The sequence below is a fragment of the Salvia miltiorrhiza genome, chromosome 3 (genome assembly GCF_028751815.1).
Source record: "Salvia miltiorrhiza cultivar Shanhuang (shh) chromosome 3, IMPLAD_Smil_shh, whole genome shotgun sequence".
Classification (NCBI taxonomy): Eukaryota; Viridiplantae; Streptophyta; class Magnoliopsida; order Lamiales; family Lamiaceae; genus Salvia; species Salvia miltiorrhiza.
Window position 1 is genome coordinate 13,977,478 of NC_080389.1, and position 15,348 is coordinate 13,992,825.

At 37.0% G+C, this 15,348-nt stretch overlaps 2 long non-coding RNA genes across 2 annotated transcripts; both read right to left on the bottom strand.

Moving 5' to 3' along the window:
• Positions 1-153: 153 nt before the first annotated feature.
• Positions 154-3,059, bottom strand: LOC131017736 (uncharacterized). The gene is made up of 3 exons (XR_009099835.1): positions 2,903-3,059; positions 983-1,049; positions 154-379 (listed from the first exon to the last, which is right to left on the bottom strand). It is a non-coding gene; the product is annotated as an uncharacterized LOC131017736 (long non-coding RNA).
• Positions 3,060-9,916: 6,857 nt separating this feature from the next.
• On the bottom strand, positions 9,917-12,822 carry LOC131017737 (uncharacterized). Its single transcript, XR_009099836.1, has 3 exons — positions 12,666-12,822; positions 10,746-10,812; positions 9,917-10,142 (listed from the first exon to the last, which is right to left on the bottom strand). It is a non-coding gene; the product is annotated as an uncharacterized LOC131017737 (long non-coding RNA).
• Between the last annotated feature and the right edge of the window lie 2,526 nt (positions 12,823-15,348).

Genomic DNA, 15,348 nt, shown 5'->3' on the forward strand with positions numbered 1-15,348 from the left:
TAACTAGGGATAGTTAGGCCGAGTGATCCACGACTAGGGATGGGGTTAAAGAAGAAGGGGAAGAAAAGGGGCGTCATTTATAGCCGTAAAACTTACTCATCTTAATAAAACTCGTATTTTTTTATTCATTAATACTCAATTGAAAACAGTCTATGAAAGACAGCATAAAACTTAATTAATATCATTAATCAAGTTATACATCGTATGAAACCATTCTCTTAAGACTCAAAGTATGACATAACATACTATAACATCAACAACATCTTGCAGCGGAAAGTAGCTAGACATATGTATGAAGACATATTCTAGACAGGTTAACTATTTATTAACAACCCTGGAGACTCCGCTCATTGCAGCACCATCATCACATCAGCTCAACCTGCACATTTAGAAAACATATGCAGGGCTGAGTACAAAAGCACTCAGTGGGCACGTATGCCTAGGTATAAAAATACATGCTTCAAAACTATAAATTGTCATGCCATCATAATCAGTACAGCAAGGGAGTTTTTCGCTAAAAAGGCCCAAGCTTACTAAGTTCATTTGTGATTCTTAAAGTTCGTCTGATCAGACTAAGTTCTTTTGTAATCTATCATATCTGGAACTTTGTGCCGGAGAGGTGGCCACCTCTCACGGTCACTTGACCGGCCAACCCGCTAGATGACTCACGGTCACTGGTGTACACTAGTCCTGGCAGGATAGCTATCAACTGCTCAGGACCCGAATTCGATTGCATCATTGGCAAAGCCAAAGCAGATAGATATCATACTAAAATTTAAACATTTTATGGCAAGACAATACTTGAAATAACTTTAACTCAAAGATTTTGTCATGAAATAACTTGCTCAAAGGTAGCATTAAACTCGTTTGATAGATATATAAAACTGAAATTAACAGTTAAATCATCTCATGCATTCATTCGTATAAGAGGCCTACGACACGCAGGGGATCTCTATATACGTATAGTAAAAGTAATGCCCACCTCGTTGTGTCTCTGTATCAATGAGTAACGTCACTCTCTCCCTCAAGTCGTTACTTCCCAAAAGGACCTTCATTGTTATGAAGAATTGATGAGAAGTTATAAAAGAAACCTCGATCAATAATCTAATCTCTTTTATGAAACATTAGTATCTCTAATGTTCATCTCTCTTGATTGTTAATCAATATAACAATTATTATCTCTCGTCATTACTCATTAATTATAACATCCTTATGTTATAATTAGCAGCTCTTCAATTAAAAGAAATATTTAACACATCGAAAAGTCCACTTTCTTAGCAGATCTATTCGCTCTCATCTCGTCTAATTAACCAATTAGAAGTTAAACTATCCATTAGGCATGTATTTGAGTCACGGTTCAACAAGAATTGACTATGCTCAAATCCTAATTTCACTAAAAATTTTGGCATGACCTATTCATATATAATGTCAACCACGAGATTTCAACGCGTGAATCTCACTACGTGAACTCGTCTCTCGACTCAAAACTTAACATCTTGACATCTTTTCAACGCAAACCAAACAATTCAAAATCATCAAAACTCTTTATCAGTAAACTATCATTTATACTCGACACCAATTGTTCGAGTGTCAGATACCAACATTTATGCGCGTTAATCATAACTCTCACAACTCACACCATTTAGTCATATCGTATCATCCATCAAAACAAATATAATCAAGTTGTTTTCTAGAAAGTTTTGCTGTTTTTGTGTCATCTTTAAAAATTCATAACAACCAACTCAATCATCATAAACTCTCATACCAATTGATCTCAAAAACTCCATGAAGTGTAGTTCACTCTAAAAATGGTAGTTAACCAAAAAGGTTAAAGGCTTTTTGGAGATATTGCTCTTTTAGTGCAGGCTGTCAAAGATTGACAGTTTCTGCCAATTTTGTTTAGGCCATTAGAAACCAAGGCAAACCTTAATAAAATTCCATCAAATTTAATCATCCAAAACTAAAGGTATCCTTGAAGATTTGGTTAAAATTTCACAAGAGAAAACGTTCATATGATCTGCCAAATAAACAATGAAACTCATACACTTTTACTGTTGGACAAATATGACAGCAGAACAGGGCATTTTTGAAATAATAAACTGCTCTGTTTCAGAGGTCATAAAAATCGAAATCTTATGTTTTTAGAAAAGTATTGAAGTCTAGTTTCGTTTAAAAAAAACGGTGATGCAAAATCCTTCATGGATTAATAGATATAAACGTTTTTGTGAAGTCTACCAATAGTTGACAGATTCTGTCAAGGATTTTTCAAAATATCTTTAAAATAGCAAACATCATCCAAAAGACATGAAATTTTGCAGCAACGAAATACACATATCATAGATAAACATACTAAAATTTCAGAGCCATCAAGCAATGAAAACTCATCGAAACATAAGCTTGAAACTGCTGTAAAATTTTGACAGAATTCCAGTTTTAATTTCGTTCAACAATTATCATCCATAAATTGTAAATCAATTAGCATGCTCATGTGATATCGTAGAACACATATACGCAATAATATTCATTATGCAACGTCTCAAACTTCACGAATTTAAATAATCATACTCTAAAAATTTATACAATTTTCGTGCTTGGAAAAATACGAATTTAATATATATCGATTCTAGCATACCCCTAAGCACAAATATCAAGTCAAAACGATCAAACAAAAATCGAAAGACAAGCTAATATGTGAAAAACGGGGCTGCCCTCATGGGTTTCATAGCTACGGTTCGTTCCGTTCTTACTCCCTTCATTAAACATGCTCAACATCTACCCAAGAACAACATACTAAAATTTCACGACGATCCGACGTCGTTTCAAAATAAAGTCGAGAATCGACGTTTTTCGACGTCGACGAAAATCGAAAATAAAACCATCAAAACGTAGGTAGAGATCTTACCTACTTAGATACATGATCGAAAAGATGATCGGCGCTCGTCTCGGTGCTCAAATCGGAGGTCAAAAGCTCCGTCCAAGCTTAAATGGAAAATGGCGTGTGTAGTGTGTGTTTTAGGTGTTGTGTGTGTGAATATGTGAGTTGTGTGTGTGGTGTGGGCTGATATAGCGTGAGTTAGTGAGTGTTTGACTGAACTTGGGCGGTTGGGGGGTGGTTTTGGTGGGGTAGGGTTAGATATTTAGTCGTTAAATATCTCGTCTCGTCTCGTCTCGTCTCGTTTTAACGACTAACAACCCATACTCTTCGTTACTCGCCCTCTCAACCTCTACTCACTTTCATTACACTCGTAATTCTATATAAATATAGAAAACGCAAGCTCGTTCTCGAAATTCTGATAAACGAGCTCGGTTCGTTTATCGAGAAATCCCGATTTAGTATTTACTCGTCGTCCAAAAATAAAAACTTTCATTATTGGACTCGTATCGAAAAACTAAGAATATTTCTCGACGACGTGCACGTAAGATTTTGAAAGTCGACAAAAAGACGAAATAGCCGTATTTTACTATTCATCGTCAAAAAGTCAAAAATTTCAAAAACGTCTTAACGGACTCAGATTTCACTTCCGAGTTCACCGTTCTCATTCAAATAATTATCTAGAATTATTTGAATACTCAAACTCAAATACGGATATAAAATCCCACATCATTCTCACATCATCAAAAGAACATCTCAACATTTTTAAAATATAACAACAAAACTTCATATAACTCTTCATCTCTTTACAAAGTAAATCAAACAAGGGATCTAAACCCTAATTACTCAAATTCAATCAATTAAACACGTCATCAAAAGCCCGGGTATTACATACCATCCCCCTTAAAATAAATTTCGTCCCGAAATTTGTACCTCCTGTAAATGTTTCGGGCACTTCTCTCACATCATATCATCAAGCTCTCTTTCCACTTCTTTCTAACTATAACGTCTCCACTGGACTTTAACTAGTGCAATCGATTTATTTCTCAATTGTCGAATCTTATGATTTAGCATCATCTGAGGTCTCTCTCTTCATAACTCAAGTCTGGTTCTAAGATCATTTCTTCTTAGTAAACCACATGGTTTGGGTCGGAAATATGTATCCTCTCAATTGTGACACGTGAAACACGTTATGCACATTTCCAAAGCTAGGTGGCAAAGCCAACCTATACGCTATTGGACCTATCTTTTGCAATATCTCGTAAGGACTTATAACTCTGGGTCTAAGCTGTCCTTTAACTCCAAATCTATTCATCCCCTTTGAGGGTGAAACCTTCAAGAAAACTTTGTCTCTTATCTCGAAACTTTGTCTCACATCTTATAGGTAAACTCAATTAGTGGCAACACATTCTCCCGATTTACTCCTCTATCAAGGATAGTAGTTCCTATAATATCTTCTATCGCCTGCTATGCTAACATTCATCCTTGTACCCAACTCTTTCTGTAACTCATCCAAAAACGTGATGTAAATTTTTTTTTTTTTTTTTTTTTGAGGTGATCTACACCGGTACTCAATGCAATCTTATAATCTCACGAACGTACAATTGTGCTAACTTATCTGGTCCATACGCGATTAGGATCGGTATGAAATGTGCAGATTTTGTTAGTCGATCTACAATCACCCAAATTGCTGTATTTTCTCTTTGACTTTTGGGTAAAGCTGTCACAAAATCCATCGTTATGTGATCCCATTTCTACTCGGGAATCTCCAACGGTTTTAACTTCCCATAGGGTCGTTGGTGTAATGCTTTCACTTGCTGACAAGCTAAGCATCGCTCTACAAACAAAGCTATGTCTCGTTTCATTCCGTCCCACAAAATCTCTTTTTTTTTTTCCACAACCTGATACATCTGTGTGCCTCCTGGGTGGGCGGTGTAAGGCGTGTCATGAGTCTCACTCATGATCGTATTCTTAAGTTCATCATCGCAGGGAATGCATCTTCTCCCCTCAAATAAGATAGCATTGTCTGATTTTTTTTTTTTTTTTTTTTTGTAACTCTTGAGATCTCCTGCTCTTATCCTTTCTCGTAACTTGTTCATTGTCTCATCTTTCCTTGTGCTTCAATCACCATTTTCCTCAAACTAGGCATCGTCTCAACAATACTCGCTATCGTCCCTGGTGGTTTTATCATCTCTATCCTCATCTTGTCAAAGTCCTTTATAAGCTCATCCTCTCTCGTGAGAATACATCCTAACTTTGACGAGACCTTTCGGCTCAATGCATCGGCTACTACATTGGCCTTGCCAGGGTGATAGTTAATGTCGCAGTTAACATCCTTTACTAATTCGAGCCATCTCATTTGCCTCATGTTAATATCCTTATGCTTGAAAAAGTATTTCAAAGTTTTGTGGTCCGTGAAAATCTCACATCTAACTCCGTAGAGATGATGTCTCCAAATTTTTTTTTTTTGGGCATGCACAACGGCTGCAAGCTCTAAATCATGCATTGGATAATTTATCTCGTGGGATCTAAGTTGTCGTGATGCATAGACTATAACTCTTCCTTCTTGCATCAAAACACATCCTAGCCCATTCTTTGACGCATCTGTGTAGATGGTATACTCTTTATCCATTTCCGGGACTAGCAGCACTGGTGCTATAGTCAATTTCCTTTAAGCTCTTAAAAACTCTCTTTACACTCCTCTTTCCAATTGTACTTAACTTCTTTTCTCGGTCTTGCTATCATGGAAAATCCTTCAATAAACCTCTTCTAGTATCCTGCTAAGCCTAAAAAGCTGCGAATCTCGTTAGGCGTAGTTGGTGATCTCCACTCATGTACAGCTTGTACCTTGGCGGGGTCAACTTTAATTCCTTCGGATGATACAATATGTCCTAGAAAAGTTACTTCGTTCAACCAAAACTCGCACTTGGTGAATTTGGCAAAAACTTCTCAACTCTTAGCGTTTCCAACATCGTTCTCAAATGTTTTGGCGCTCCTGCTCATTCTTCGAATAGATGGGAATATCATCTATGAAAACTAGGACAAATTTATCCAGTTATTGATGAAAACTTGATTCATGTGATCCATGAAAACTACTGGTGCTTTTGTCAAACCGAATGGCATAACTACGAACTCATAGTGCTCATACCTCATTTGAAAAGCTGTCTTAGGTGTATCCTTCTGTCAAAATTTGAACTGGTGGTAATATGATCTCAAGTCAACTTTCAAGAAAAACTCGCTCCTCGTAATTGATCAAACAAGTCATCTATCCTCGGCAAAGGATATTTGTTCTTGAGTGTCAATTTATTCAGATCTCGATAATCTATGCACATTTTCAACGTGCCATCCTTCTTTTTGACAAAAATGACTGGTGCTTCCCACGGGGATACACTAGGTCTAATAAAACCTAACTCGAGCAATTCTTGTAGCTGAATCTTCAGCTCTTGTAGCTCCTTAGGCGCCATTCTATAGGGTGCCTTCGACACTAGTGCTGATCCAGGTTCTAGATCGATAGTGAACTCCAACTGTCTTGTTGGTGGCAATCCTGGTAAAACCTCGGAAAATACATCTCTATATTCCCTTATCACTGCTACATCCTCAAAGTTTATTTTTTTTACTTGATTATCCTTCATCATTCAAGTAAACTAGATAAGCTTGTGCTCCTTTCTTCTTTACCAATTTCGACGCCTGAAGTGCCGAAATGATTGGAATTCTCTTCTTTCTATCAATGTCGTGAAAACATGTCTGTTCCTTCCCAGGTGGTTGGAAAGTTATCTGTCTCTTCTTACAATCAATCGGGCCAAAGTTCTTTGCTAACCATTCCATCCTTAGAATAATGTCTACGTTCCACATATGCATTAAGTGCAAGGTTCTTGCTTTCATCTTTAGTGATCCTAACTCAAGCTCTAAGTTAGAAATCATGTGAGAAACTGTAGTAGCTCTTCCTACAGGAGTGATTACTCTCAACTCGGGACTAGCTTGTTTTGGTTCGAGTTTGAAGGTAACATGCTTCAACCAATTAAAGAATGCGAGGCTCCTGTATTAAACAGGATTCTAACTGGTGCATCCAATAACTTGCCCATACTACCTTAAAGTCCTGCCTTAAACCGGCACTTAAAACTCAGACATCTCTTCATCAGTATCCATCTTCTGATGAGCGAACGTGTTAGCTCACAGAATTCTCGATTATACTCTACAACCGATTTCTTTCCTTGCATCAAACTTCGATAATCAGCCTCTCGCTGCTTACTGTACTCCTCTGTACATACTTCTCAAGAGTAGTCTTCAATTGTTCTCAAGTGTAGTTTGCCAGTTGCTCAGGTGTTAAAGTCCTCTGACGTGCCTCTCACTAGTCTTATACATCCAAAAAAAAATCTACTAGGATAACTCAAAAGTTGTAAGGGTTCAACCCTAGAACAACATCAAAACAAATTGTTCAAGAGACTCAAATGAATGACCAGAGGGTGGAATGAAGTAACTACCAGGTCGAACAAAAATGACCTAGAGTAAGAACCCATCTGGCTTTTCAACCGAAAGTTGAAACACATGGGTTTATAAACCCAAAACACGTCTACTGAGATTTGGATCATGCGGACTGGCCAGGTCCAACATAATCACTCCCCAGTCACACGGGATATACTATCCCGAATTTGGAAATTCTGTGTCTTCTAAACCCTCAACATACTATACATAACAAAACTTAAGTTCACACCAGCAAGCTAAAAGCTTAAACTCAGGGTCCTATGTTCTAGACTCTTGTTTCGAAAGTTCAATATTTTTTTACTCTCCTCTCATGTTGCGGTGGTGGTGGCGGAGTATTATCCCGCATATCCTTCACCTCACACTCTTGATGACATCTTTGAGGCATTTTTGAAATCACAAAAGGAAAACTCAACTCGACCAACGCTCTAAGCATCCTCAAAACTCAAGTTCAATTTACTAACTCAACTTTAAGGAAAACCCTCACGGTCGCCTTAACATTCATCTGTAAGGCAATAAGCACTCACGAAATGCTAACAAAAAGACCACTCTGGTCAACCTAATATGTCCATCAGTAGAATGCCTCTTTTTAGAGGGCTTACATAAAGGGGTTATTTAAACCCTACAAAAACCATAGTATCTATCGTAATGTCCCTTCTAAACCAACACCATTAATAGTACTATGTCTCGGTCTGAACCTCTTACGGTAATTGCTACCAGTTAACTCATCTAGTTGCTACTTTAGCACACTAGGAACATCCATCTATTTAACATCAGTAGGGTACTATATTCGCATGCTTATCTATCATCATGTCAAAATCTCAAGTACCAGTATCTCCTAAGTAAGTTATATACATCGCAATGTAATTGCAACTAATCAAAAACGAGGGTGTACCGCGCATACTCTCAAGATCATCCTTAGCTCTAGCCTACATCGACTTCTCTTCTCATCCTCATCAACTCTAGCCCTCCTCGGCTACTTCTCATCCTCATTATCGTTTATCATTTATCATCTTTGGTAACTGATACTCAAGGATCGACTCGATATCTACTACACTCTTCTAGAGTCCCTGGTAGAAAACAAGCATCCGGTCAGTAGATCCGCATAGAAAATCTGGGTATCTGTAACAAATCTCATCTCCTGTGGGTCCAATGCTCAAGACAACATGTCCCATCATATTGAGTGGCTTTCTTCCTTGCTCAATCCTACCACTCGATTGGTAGCACGGGGACTAGGTGCACGATGCCATCCAGTCTAGTAACAACCATAAGGCTTTCATCCTTTCATAGTCTATGAACATGTGTTTGAAAATCTGCTAGGGTATCTCTGTACCACATACTGTACGCCTCGTCCTCGTATCCGATCTTTCCTGAGTTCGATCTCACAACAGTCCACTTTCGTGCAGTGCCAACAGTCCTGGCCAACCTATAAGGAGAACTTAAAGGTGACTCTAGGAACTAACTCTACTTGGCTCCAGCAACATAAATAAACAAAACATAACTTAGCAAAACTCCTATTAAGTAGTACTGTTATCTTAAAACTCAAGCTCAAAACATCTAAATTCTCATCTCGTCCCGTCTTTACTTAGTAGGGAATCTCTCTAAACAATGATATTAGATCCCTTAATCTAAATCATCGTGACTCAGTAAGACAACTCAACAATTCTCTCTCAAAGCCATCTCCAAAGACTATGGCTCATGATACCTCCTCAAGTACCATTAAGGTTGCGTGAGCAAAACTCGCGTCACAAAATAACTCAACATATCGTACAATATCTCATTGCAGCATGCTAATAACTCATCATTAATCATGCTATTATACTCAAGCTCATAACTCAAACTCATAACTCAAACCAACAAGTACTTAAAGCAATTGCTAATTCTCTCAAGCTTTAGCTCTAAGTTCTCATTTCATCCTTCTACTTAGAAAAAAAATCTCTCTTAACAATGACATTAGATTCCTTCATCTAAATCATCGTGACTTATCACAACTGCTCAAACAATTCTCATCACAAAACATCTCAAATACATCACATCATAACTCATAATTATGCATCCTCAATCTTATAACATCATATGATATAAACGCTTTCATGATTCATCATGTAACATCAACATATGCTCTTACAACATAATAACTCATTATTAATCATGTTGTCATCCTCAAACTCAAACTATGCACCTTCAAAGCATAACATCATAACTCATCATATAACCTCAACATCGTGCTCTTCAAAATTTAACGTCAAATAAACTTTGAAATTTTACATACCTCGTTGAGCCTGGTGTGATGGTGCGCTGAGCTCACGGTTGTTAATAACTATTAGTCTAGTGACTCATTCTAGACTAAACTCAAGACTTCTAATTCAGAGCTTAACCTTCGCTCTGATACCACTCTGTCACAGCCCGCCCTAACTAGGGATAGTTAGGCCGAGTGATCCACGACTAGGGATGGGGTTAAAGAAGAAGGGGAAGAAAAGGGGCGTCATTTATAGCCGTAAAACTTACTCATCTTAATAAAACTCGTATTTTTTTATTCATTAATACTCAATTGAAAACAGTCTATGAAAGACAGCATAAAACTTAATTAATATCATTAATCAAGTTATACATCGTATGAAACCATTCTCTTAAGACTCAAAGTATGACATAACATACTATAACATCAACAACATCTTGCAGCGGAAAGTAGCTAGACATATGTATGAAGACATATTCTAGACAGGTTAACTATTTATTAACAACCCTGGAGACTCCGCTCATTGCAGCACCATCATCACATCAGCTCAACCTGCACATTTAGAAAACATATGCAGGGCTGAGTACAAAAGCACTCAGTGGGCACGTATGCCTAGGTATAAAAATACATGCTTCAAAACTATAAATTGTCATGCCATCATAATCAGTACAGCAAGGGAGTTTTTCGCTAAAAAGGCCCAAGCTTACTAAGTTCATTTGTGATTCTTAAAGTTCGTCTGATCAGACTAAGTTCTTTTGTAATCTATCATATCTGGAACTTTGTGCCGGAGAGGTGGCCACCTCTCACGGTCACTTGACCGGCCAACCCGCTAGATGACTCACGGTCACTGGTGTACACTAGTCCTGGCAGGATAGCTATCAACTGCTCAGGACCCGAATTCGATTGCATCATTGGCAAAGCCAAAGCAGATAGATATCATACTAAAATTTAAACATTTTATGGCAAGACAATACTTGAAATAACTTTAACTCAAAGATTTTGTCATGAAATAACTTGCTCAAAGGTAGCATTAAACTCGTTTGATAGATATATAAAACTGAAATTAACAGTTAAATCATCTCATGCATTCATTCGTATAAGAGGCCTACGACACGCAGGGGATCTCTATATACGTATAGTAAAAGTAATGCCCACCTCGTTGTGTCTCTGTATCAATGAGTAACGTCACTCTCTCCCTCAAGTCGTTACTTCCCAAAAGGACCTTCATTGTTATGAAGAATTGATGAGAAGTTATAAAAGAAACCTCGATCAATAATCTAATCTCTTTTATGAAACATTAGTATCTCTAATGTTCATCTCTCTTGATTGTTAATCAATATAACAATTATTATCTCTCGTCATTACTCATTAATTATAACATCCTTATGTTATAATTAGCAGCTCTTCAATTAAAAGAAATATTTAACACATCGAAAAGTCCACTTTCTTAGCAGATCTATTCGCTCTCATCTCGTCTAATTAACCAATTAGAAGTTAAACTATCCATTAGGCATGTATTTGAGTCACGGTTCAACAAGAATTGACTATGCTCAAATCCTAATTTCACTAAAAATTTCGGCATGACCTATTCATATATAATGTCAACCACGAGATTTCAACGCGTGAATCTCACTACGTGAACTCGTCTCTCGACTCAAAACTTAACATCTTGACATCTTTTCAACGCAAACCAAACAATTCAAAATCATCAAAACTCTTTATCAGTAAACTATCATTTATACTCGACACCAATTGTTCGAGTGTCAGATACCAACATTTATGCGCGTTAATCATAACTCTCACAACTCACACCATTTAGTCATATCGTATCATCCATCAAAACAAATATAATCAAGTTGTTTTCTAGAAAGTTTTGCTGTTTTTGTGTCATCTTTAAAAATTCATAACAACCAACTCAATCATCATAAACTCTCATACCAATTGATCTCAAAAACTCCATGAAGTGTAGTTCACTCTAAAAATGGTAGTTAACCAAAAAGGTTAAAGGTTTTTTGGAGATATTGCTCTTTTAGTGCAGGCTGTCAAAGATTGACAGTTTCTGCCAATTTTGTTTAGGCCATTAGAAACCAAGGCAAACCTTAATAAAATTCCATCAAATTTAATCATCCAAAACTAAAGGTATCCTTGAAGATTTGGTTAAAATTTCACAAGAGAAAACGTTCATATGATCTGCCAAATAAACAATGAAACTCATACACTTTTACTGTTGGACAAATATGACAGCAGAACAGGGCATTTTTGAAATAATAAACTGCTCTGTTTCAGAGGTCATAAAAATCGAAATCTTATGTTTTTAGAAAAGTATTGAAGTCTAGTTTCGTTTAAAAAAAACGGTGATGCAAAATCCTTCATGGATTAATAGATATAAACGTTTTTGTGAAGTCTACCAATAGTTGACAGATTCTGTCAAGGATTTTTCAAAATATCTTTAAAATAGCAAACATCATCCAAAAGACATGAAATTTTGCAGCAACGAAATACACATATCATAGATAAACATACTAAAATTTCAGAGCCATCAAGCAATGAAAACTCATCGAAACATAAGCTTGAAACTGCTGTAAAATTTTGACAGAATTCCAGTTTTAATTTCGTTCAACAATTATCATCCATAAATTGTAAATCAATTAGCATGCTCATGTGATATCGTAGAACACATATACGCAATAATATTCATTATGCAACGTCTCAAACTTCACGAATTTAAATAATCATACTCTAAAAATTTATACAATTTTCGTGCTTGGAAAAATACGAATTTAATATATATCGATTCTAGCATACCCCTAAGCACAAATATCAAGTCAAAACGATCAAACAAAAATCGAAAGACAAGCTAATATGTGAAAAACGGGGCTGCCCTCATGGGTTTCATAGCTACGGTTCGTTCCGTTCTAACTCCCTTCATTAAACATGCTCAACATCTACCCAAGAACAACATACTAAAATTTCACGACGATCCGACGTCGTTTCAAAATAAAGTCGAGAATCGACGTTTTTCGACGTCGACGAAAATCGAAAATAAAACCATCAAAACGTAGGTAGAGATCTTACCTACTTAGATACATGATCGAAAAGATGATCGGCGCTCGTCTCGGTGCTCAAATCGGAGGTCAAAAGCTCCGTCCAAGCTTAAATGGAAAATGGCGTGTGTAGTGTGTGTTTTAGGTGTTGTGTGTGTGAATATGTGAGTTGTGTGTGTGGTGTGGGCTGATATAGCGTGAGTTAGTGAGTGTTTGACTGAACTTGGGCGGTTGGGGGGTGGTTTTGGTGGGGTAGGGTTAGATATTTAGTCGTTAAATATCTCGTCTCGTCTCGTCTCGTCTCGTTTTAACGACTAACAACCCATACTCTTCGTTACTCGCCCTCTCAACCTCTACTCACTTTCATTACACTCGTAATTCTATATAAATATAGAAAACGCAAGCTCGTTCTTGAAATTCTGATAAACGAGCTCGGTTCGTTTATCGAGAAATCCCGATTTAGTATTTACTCGTCGTCCAAAAATAAAAACTTTCATTATTGGACTCGTATCGAAAAACTAAGAATATTTCTCGACGACGTGCACGTAAGATTTTGAAAGTCGACAAAAAGACGAAATAGCCGTATTTTACTATTCATCGTCAAAAAGTCAAAAATTTCAAAAACGTCTTAACGGACTCAGATTTCACTTCCGAGTTCACCGTTCTCATTCAAATAATTATCTAGAATTATTTGAATACTCAAACTCAAATACGGATATAAAATCCCACATCATTCTCACATCATCAAAAGAACATCTCAACATTTTTAAAATATAACAACAAAACTTCATATAACTCTTCATCTCTTTACAAAGTAAATCAAACAAGGGATCTAAACCCTAATTACTCAAATTCAATCAATTAAACACGTCATCAAAAGCCCGGGTATTACATTCTTCTTATTATTTATGAAAATTATAATCACATTCTAAATTGATTTATTTTTATGAGATTGCACAAATAAAAACTTATATATAAAATGTTTTTACTTTTCAAACCAAAACCTACATTTAATTGGTGGAATAACTTTATAAATAGTTTTTGGTTCGAGCTTAGTTATATTTGGCTCGGTAGTCTCACAAATTTCATTGAAATCAAAAATTCAAAATTAAATTATTTATCCCAAAGAAATCTTAAAATTCAATTGATTTTCTACTTTACAAATAATTTTTAGTTTTTACTTGATTATATTAGGTTGTATCACAAATTTCAATTAATTTCAAGATACTTATAAATATGATGTCTGAGGCAAAAGCAAGGAGTGACCGTCAGTGCACAAGGCACGGACAAAGAGCGACTTCTATTAAGGCTTCGAAGCACAAAGGTACATGAACGAACCAAAATACACAAGAAAGAGAGAGGTTCTAAGAAGAAAGAGAAGGATCCAAGAATATATGTAAGTATAGGACTGCATATTCAAGGAGAGTTTAAATGATTTGATTGGTGTTATTCATTTTTTTTTATCAAGAAAATTTCATTAAAAGAATGGGTACTTGAGATACCGCATTTGATTCATCCTTACAAGACACAAGTGATCAAATCATTTGAACACCATAAAGATAAATCCATTTCCTTGTTTAAAATCACAAAGATCTTATTCCAACACCACATCCTTACTTTAATCTCCAGAACTATACTTTTGGTGTCCCACTCTTTCCTTTCGAATCTCCTCTCGTTCCGTCTCTTCCACAGAGTCCAGGTACAGCATACCCTGATCGCCTTTAGGAAATTTATGATCTTCTTCCCTTTTCCAAAGCATGTGAACATGGCGTAGTGCATTTCAACCGTTTGTGGACGAGCCAAACTGATCACCAGCCATTTTTGAATCTCATCCCACACCTCCTCAGTCTTCGTGCAAAGAAGGAATAGGTGGTTTGTCGACTCACTTTAAATATGGCACGCATTACACTTGAGTTCTTCTTCCTCAAGTTATCACATGTTGGTAGTCTATTTCGCAGCAGTCTCCAAGCTGTCACAATTGCTTTTTGAGGAGCAGGAGTTTTCCACACCGTCGCTATCATCTCCACGTTTGTGACCTGCCTTGGGGTCTCATTCCTACTTGATTTAATTGCTGCATAAGCTAACTTTGTAGTGAACCTGCCATCCGGGGATGCGCTCCAAATCCAGCCATCTTCACGTCCTGTATTTGGAACACGGTGGGAAATAAAAGACGTTAATTGATTAACAGCCTCCGACTCTCTCTCAAGCAGTTCCCGCCTCCACTTCATCTCCCACACCAACACCTCGTTAACCCATTTCCCCCACTCGCCTATACTAGCTTCTTTGTTTGCACTTAATTGGAACAATCTAGGGAAAATAAACTTAAGCGGTTTCGTCTCCAACCATCTATGCTCCCAGAACTTAGTGTTTAGACCATTCCCGATCTTTCTCCTGATATTCTCCAAGAACCAATTTTCATTCGGAAACCCTCCCAAAGCAATGACTTTTGTCCACCATCCAACTCTATTTCTTCTTAGCCCCGTGAGACTAAATCCATTCTCCCCCCCACTCTATTTCTCCATATATTGACCTGACTATTCTAGCACACAGCAGACCTCACCCCCCTCCCCCCAATATCTCCAAATCCATTTTACCACCAAAGCTAGATTAAACCATTCTATATTTCTTGTTAGAAATGGATATTGGGCCCATTACTCCCTTAAAAGGCCTTATAAGGGAGAGGGTTGCCTCACCATATAAAGTGGCTCATGCCA